The sequence below is a fragment of the Nicotiana attenuata genome, unplaced genomic scaffold, assembly GCF_001879085.1.
Source record: "Nicotiana attenuata strain UT unplaced genomic scaffold, NIATTr2, whole genome shotgun sequence".
Taxonomy (NCBI): Eukaryota; Viridiplantae; Streptophyta; class Magnoliopsida; order Solanales; family Solanaceae; genus Nicotiana; species Nicotiana attenuata.
This window is the reverse complement of record NW_017671944.1, coordinates 125784-132274: the sequence shown is the minus strand read 5'-3', so window position 1 is coordinate 132274 and position 6491 is coordinate 125784.

The following is a 6491-nucleotide window of genomic DNA, read 5'->3' as shown; positions in this document are numbered from 1 at the left end:
TTTTTTGCTTATTTTATTTCTTCAGCACTGACAGAAATACAATCTGTGCAGTGCGCTCGCTTTACTGTCTGCTAAGTACAGAGAGAGAGAGAGTCACGGTGAGTGTGATGCAGAGTTAAAACAAGGGAAAAAAACACACTCTACACAGAGTTGGTTATACGTTATATACAAACCAAGTTTTGCACTTACCAAATTTTTCTACTGCTTCCACGTTTGCTTTTGACCGGTAGTAATTGTTTTTTCTTTGTTTTTTCTTTTTGGGGGTTGGAGACCTAGGTATAGAGGCATTTGTCTGTAGAGCTTACCTATTACTCCCTCCGTTCCAATATATGTAAACCTGTTTTTATGGGCACGGAGTTTGATAGAAAATGAAGACTTTTGGAATTTGTGGTCCTAAACAAGTTAAAATGGAGTTCAGAATATTTGTGTGATTGTAAGCTTCTCATTAAGGATATAATTGAAAGTTTAAACTAAATTGTTTCCAAATTTAGACGTCATTCTTTTTGGAACGAACCAAAAAGAAAATTGATACACATAAACTGGAACGGAGGGAGTAGTACTATACTTCAAATGTGTTATGAAACAATAAAAGAAGAAGAAAAGTATTGCAGGGAAAAGTGGGGAGAGAGAATTCTTATTGATATTTGGGATGAATTACAATGGAATAGAACACTCTATTTATAGGGAGCGGGTGACTTAGCCACCAAGTAATAAACCCTAGAATCTCTCTAAATATAGACATTCACCATAAATACAATTCTATTTATAACACTTCCCCTTGAATGTCTATTCAACAGATAATGTGCCTCGTTAAAACCTTAACTAAAATAAAACCCAGTGGGAAAAAAATTCCAGTAAAGGAAAAGGAGTACACATATCTAACAATACGCCTTTTGGTTGCCTCGTTAAAAACCTTGCAAGGAAAACCCGGTGGGACAAAACCTTTTAAGGGAAAAAGAGTACAACGCGTATTAACTCCCCCTGATGAGAGCATCAATTCACATCCTTAAGCATTTGCATTCCAATCTTGTGCACCATCTTCAAAAGATCTTTGGTAGAGATTTGATGAACAAATCAGCCATATTAACTTGAATGAATATATTGCACCTTGAAATCATCATTCTTGATAGAGATGAATTGTCTTCATATGATCTTGTTGGAATCGTCAGTTCAATATCTTCACATAGAGGTGAAAACTCTTGCAATCATATTATCATGCATATAGTTATAGCAAGATACATTTGTGCACAAATTGCACTGAGGATGTAGTACTTCATGACCATGAATTCTATATGCTTTAAGCAATTTAAATCCTTCAGAGATTGTTAAGTCATATAAGCCATATAATAGACTCTAGATGCATATCAAGTTTTCATGTCATGCTAGACATACAAGATATCGAAAACTGATTGCACATACCATTGACTTTATACTTTCAAGTGTTTGAACTACATGTCTTTCATATGAAATCAATTCTATTCGAATTGTTTCTTCAGACTTAAGATCCTCAAATAATTTAGCGGTATCATAGATGTCGTCGACAAACATTTTATATCAGTTTCAATATTTTTTTGATAAAGACATAACATAGAGATCTCTTCATTCATTTCAGGTACCTAAACCTCTCTTGAGATTTTATGTTATGTCATGTGATCTTCTAGATCACTTGCCTCCTTATTATGATCATTTGCTCATCTTCTTTATCAAGAAGTTTATTTGAAACCGATTTGTCTATATGCTTTAAGCGTACCATAGACTTTGTCCTTCTAGGACTTATTCCAATAGGAACATTTGCAATGAGATATAGTTACTTTCTTTGGGTCAGCAAATGCGTCTGGCATGCTTTGCAATAAATTGCACATGAATTATCCTTTTATGAACTTCAAGTTCATATTATGTTATTCGAGGATCTAGATGTACAAATGATAATTCATTCCACGTAACGTTTTCTCAACTGTTTATCTTGTCTTCCCCTCGTGTTAGAAAAACTAACTTGTTACCTCAACTTTGAGAATCCACCTTTGTGCGTTATGGTGTTAATCAAAATATACACCGTACATCAATAATAATAAGATGAAATTATTTGGTTCCTGACCCTGAACCACTTGTGAGGGGAGAATGTAATATACTTTCTTATATAACCTATATCAAACAAATATAGATAACTTTGTTCTCATAAGAATAGCTATTAAGTGGAGCACTCAATAAATCATTTTGCTAAACCAACTGTGATGTAAACCAACTTATCAAGATGAACTTCTTGAATAGAAAATCTGGAAATTATGCTCGAAATTAAATTATTGAGCAAGTTACCTCGCAAAACACCATGTTGAGGGTTATTAATAATCGCACATGTAACCATCTCATAGATGTATCTTATGTGGTATACATGGAAGGTGAATGGGCCCATATTCACCTTTGATATTTCCAGCATTCATGGGATTCAATCCCAATTTTAGTTGGTCTATTAATTAATGAGAACAAGCAATGTAAGAGAATTCGTAAAGAACTTTCTAGTTCTTTAATATTTACCCATGTGAATTCTCTTTTATTTTTGCACATCATACTTAAATTGATATGGGTAAACCAATTATGCCAACTGAATAAATTATCAATATTGATAAACTTCAGATTTACACCATGACGTGTGCAATTATCAATAAACTCCAAGTTTATTATGACATGGGTTTTTATATCAATAAACATCCACTTTATTGTGGTATTCTTTTATTTGTGTAGTACAAACTGGAGAATAAAGCGGGTAGCTTTTCACATACATATTACCCCGCTACAAGTTGTAGTAATAGAAGATATTAAATCTTTCCTTTATTTATTGTCTCAATATAATCAACCGCTTTCACGTATACTTTGGAAACTGAATAATTTTCTTTGAGACTTACTACAACACAATACCTTATTGGTAATTAATTGTGTTTCTCCAAAATAGTATAATTGGCTCTTGCAGAGTTCTCAATTAATTTTGTAGTACCACATATTCATCAACACCCATATGGTGAATATCTCTTTTAAAGAGAAAGTTATACCATTATGGTTATGGTCAAAATTATATGCAAGATCTGTTTCTTGCATTACCGTTGTCTTTTAACAATCACAATGCCAAAATATTTTGGCGTACAATAGGTACGTGACCAATGACCATTCATGCCATAATAATGACATTATTTTCTTATATCATCTCAAACCTCCTTTTAGAGGTGAGTGCGGTATATTCACTACCACTAGCACGTTCATATTCTTTGAAGAATGAATATGTATTCATAAATCAGATGTTGTCACATTCACATCATGAATGGACCATAATCATCTATATGTGCTTTACAAAATCTCATGTCAAATCGATGACAAATATTTTTCACAGAGTGAAAGATTATTTTGAGAATCTTTATTGTTCTCATTACCACAAATGATGACGATTATAATTTCGTCTATTGCCACGTCCATATCCATTGATACACTCATAGTAATAATTTTGTCTTCTTTCAGACTTATCACATACTGCAATCATATTCTCTTAAAGGAATGAGAATGGAGCAAATTCAATGGGACGGATTTTCAATTCTTTGCCTACAATCATACATGAATTTGATCATGGCGAGGCATAGAAATTTTACCACTTCAGGTGGTTAGAATTTCTTACAAACTCCATTAGAGTTATAATCAAACTTTGTTGTCTTTGCTTGTATTTAAAATCAAAGTATAGAATAAAAGAGAAAAATACGGTAAAATACTTACCTTAAATCCATAATTTAATCAGGAAGGAAGTTCATGGAAGGCGAAATACATAAACGGCCCCTTTAAGTTGTCCCCAATGATCAGACAAACACTTCAACTGACCCCTTTACCATTTAGACACTTCAAGAGGCTATTAAGTGTGTCAAGTAAATACATGTTGCTTATGTGGCATATGCGTGTTTGCTACAAACATTTTGGGCGTGTGAAATCATTTTACAAGCTCAGCACAAGCTCAAATAGCAGCTTCCATGGGGACAGATCTGTAACAATGGCTGCTCGAGCAATATCTTCAATTTGCACAATCCCAACATTAACACAAAAAGTAAGTCAATCCAAACTAACACCTGATTAGAGTATAGTAATACCTACTGGTTAACAGATTGAATCTGGAACAAAATCTTTGAACCCCATCTTAAATTCTGAAAATATGAGTTCGTGTTCCATCGCTCTTCACCGCCCAACATTGTGGAAGAAACTAGGTTGTTTTGATCTGAAAATTGAATGTCGAATCGATTAAAAGTTCGAAATCTTGGTTGAAAGCTTCTTTGTGAAGCGGAATCTACAGATTAAGGTTGTTACAGCTGATTTGATAGGCTTTGGTTTAAAGTTTTCGAAGTCTGTTCAAAGAAGACGATGGCCGGGTTTGTTTGAAGAAGACGAAATTTTTGGGTCTATTCAAAGTCTATTCGGAGAAGATGGGTTTGTTCGAATTTTCTGCATCAGTTCAAAGTTTGCTCGATAAAGTCTGTTGGACCACTGATGCTGGGTTTGTACGAAGTCTGTTGAAGAAGATAAAGTTTCAGAAATTGAGTTTGAAGAATCATACCTCAAAGTGTATCCAATTCCAGTTGCTTTTAATATTTTGGATTGATCTGAGAAATGCCATTGGGCAGATGGGGGAAGCAAGAAGATGGTTTTGGGGGGGGGGGGGAGGGGGGGGAGAGGTTGGCGTTGGTTTACAGAAGTTTTTTTCCTTTCTTTAAATGTAACTTTTTGATAATTATATGAGTCAAATATTTATTTACAAATTACATGTGTCATTCTGTTATTGGTTCATTTAATACATCACTAGCAAGTGTAACTCACGCATATGTTTTGTTGGACTCGGGTGTTTACTTGACACACTTAATAGCCTCTTGAAGTGTCTAAATGGTAAAGGGGTTAGTTAATTGACAATCATTATGCTCAATCCCAAAGCTTCTACTCAATTGGTTAGATTCTCGTGCTGATAACGTGTTATGAAACAATAAAAGAAGAAGAAAAGTATTGCAGGGAAAAGTGGGGAGAGAGAATTCTTATTGATATTTGGGATGAATTACAATGGAATAGAACACTCTATTTATAGGGTGAGGGTGACTTAGCCACCAAGTAATAAACCCTAGAATCTCTCTAAATATAGACATTCACCATAAATACAATTCTATTTATAACAAAATGACATTATTTTAGCACTAAAATTAAGGCTAATAATGTATTGAATTAATTATGTTTAAGTAAAAATAATTTATATATGATACAAATTTGTATTTACTGATTTGATATTAATATATATAGGGTTTGATTTTTTTCGTTATGCACACATCTGGATCATGCATATACAAGCGATAAAAAATAATCCTTTAAACATAAAATGAATTGTATTTATTCTAATACTAAGTGGAGAGGTGAAAAAATTAGTTGATGGTTTCAATGAGGTAATTGTATTTCCTGAAAAAAACAATCAAGATCACGTGTTTCCGCGGAGGATGCACGTCCAAAAGACGTGCTTTCATCGGATTCCGGGGAGTGACACAGCCTTTCATTATTTTAAGTGTTTCTAATATTTGTTTATTTGTTTGACCTTTATACTTTTCTTAGTGCATAGCTACTGCAATTAATACGTGCTATAGCATTAACACAAACTGGGAGAAAATTTTACGGACAGTAGAAAGAAGAATAATATGGCCCTCCTTACAATCACAATCACTGGTGGGCGATGGAGGAGCTAAGATTTTTCACTATAAGATGTTAAATATAAAAAATAAACGCACGAAAAAATTAAAAATAATTAACATATAATAATATTTATATATGTATAAAAATAATTTACCGAACTACATAATATAATTTTTCATATAAAGAGGTGTCAGTTGACCCCTTCTGGATAAGGTGGCTCTGCCACTACTGTTTCAACCAAGAGGTACAATTAAGTAGTAAAGGTTGCTTTACTCAAAATCGGAGGTCTACCCTTGAGAATAAAATCACTTTTGACAGGAATGCTTACATTTATGTGGTTCTCCTCTAATATAAAACCATATAGAACAAAACCTGTTCAAATAATGGCAGCACATGAATTTCCACATTTTGTAGGCAGAATAGCAGTGATAAGAAAGTTACAGAGAAAGTTACATCTTATTAGAGCTATTTCAGCAATTGAACTCTGAAGTCTGTAATTGGATCGGCCATTTATTATCTCATTGGGCCGAAACCAAAATGTTGCTATTTTGGACTCAAAACACATAAATAGGTGTAAAAAAAAAAAAGGTAACAAAAATATATATAGCGCCAGAAATAGTGGCGCTATATATAAACGGTAACAGCACCGTTAAATATATAGCGCCACTATTTCTGGCGTTATACACTGTCAGAGTGATATAGCGCCACTATTTCTGGCGTTATACACTGACAGTGATATAGCGCCAGAAATAGTGGCGTTATATCCCTCCCCAAAAACTCTCCATCTTCTTCCCCCGTCTTCT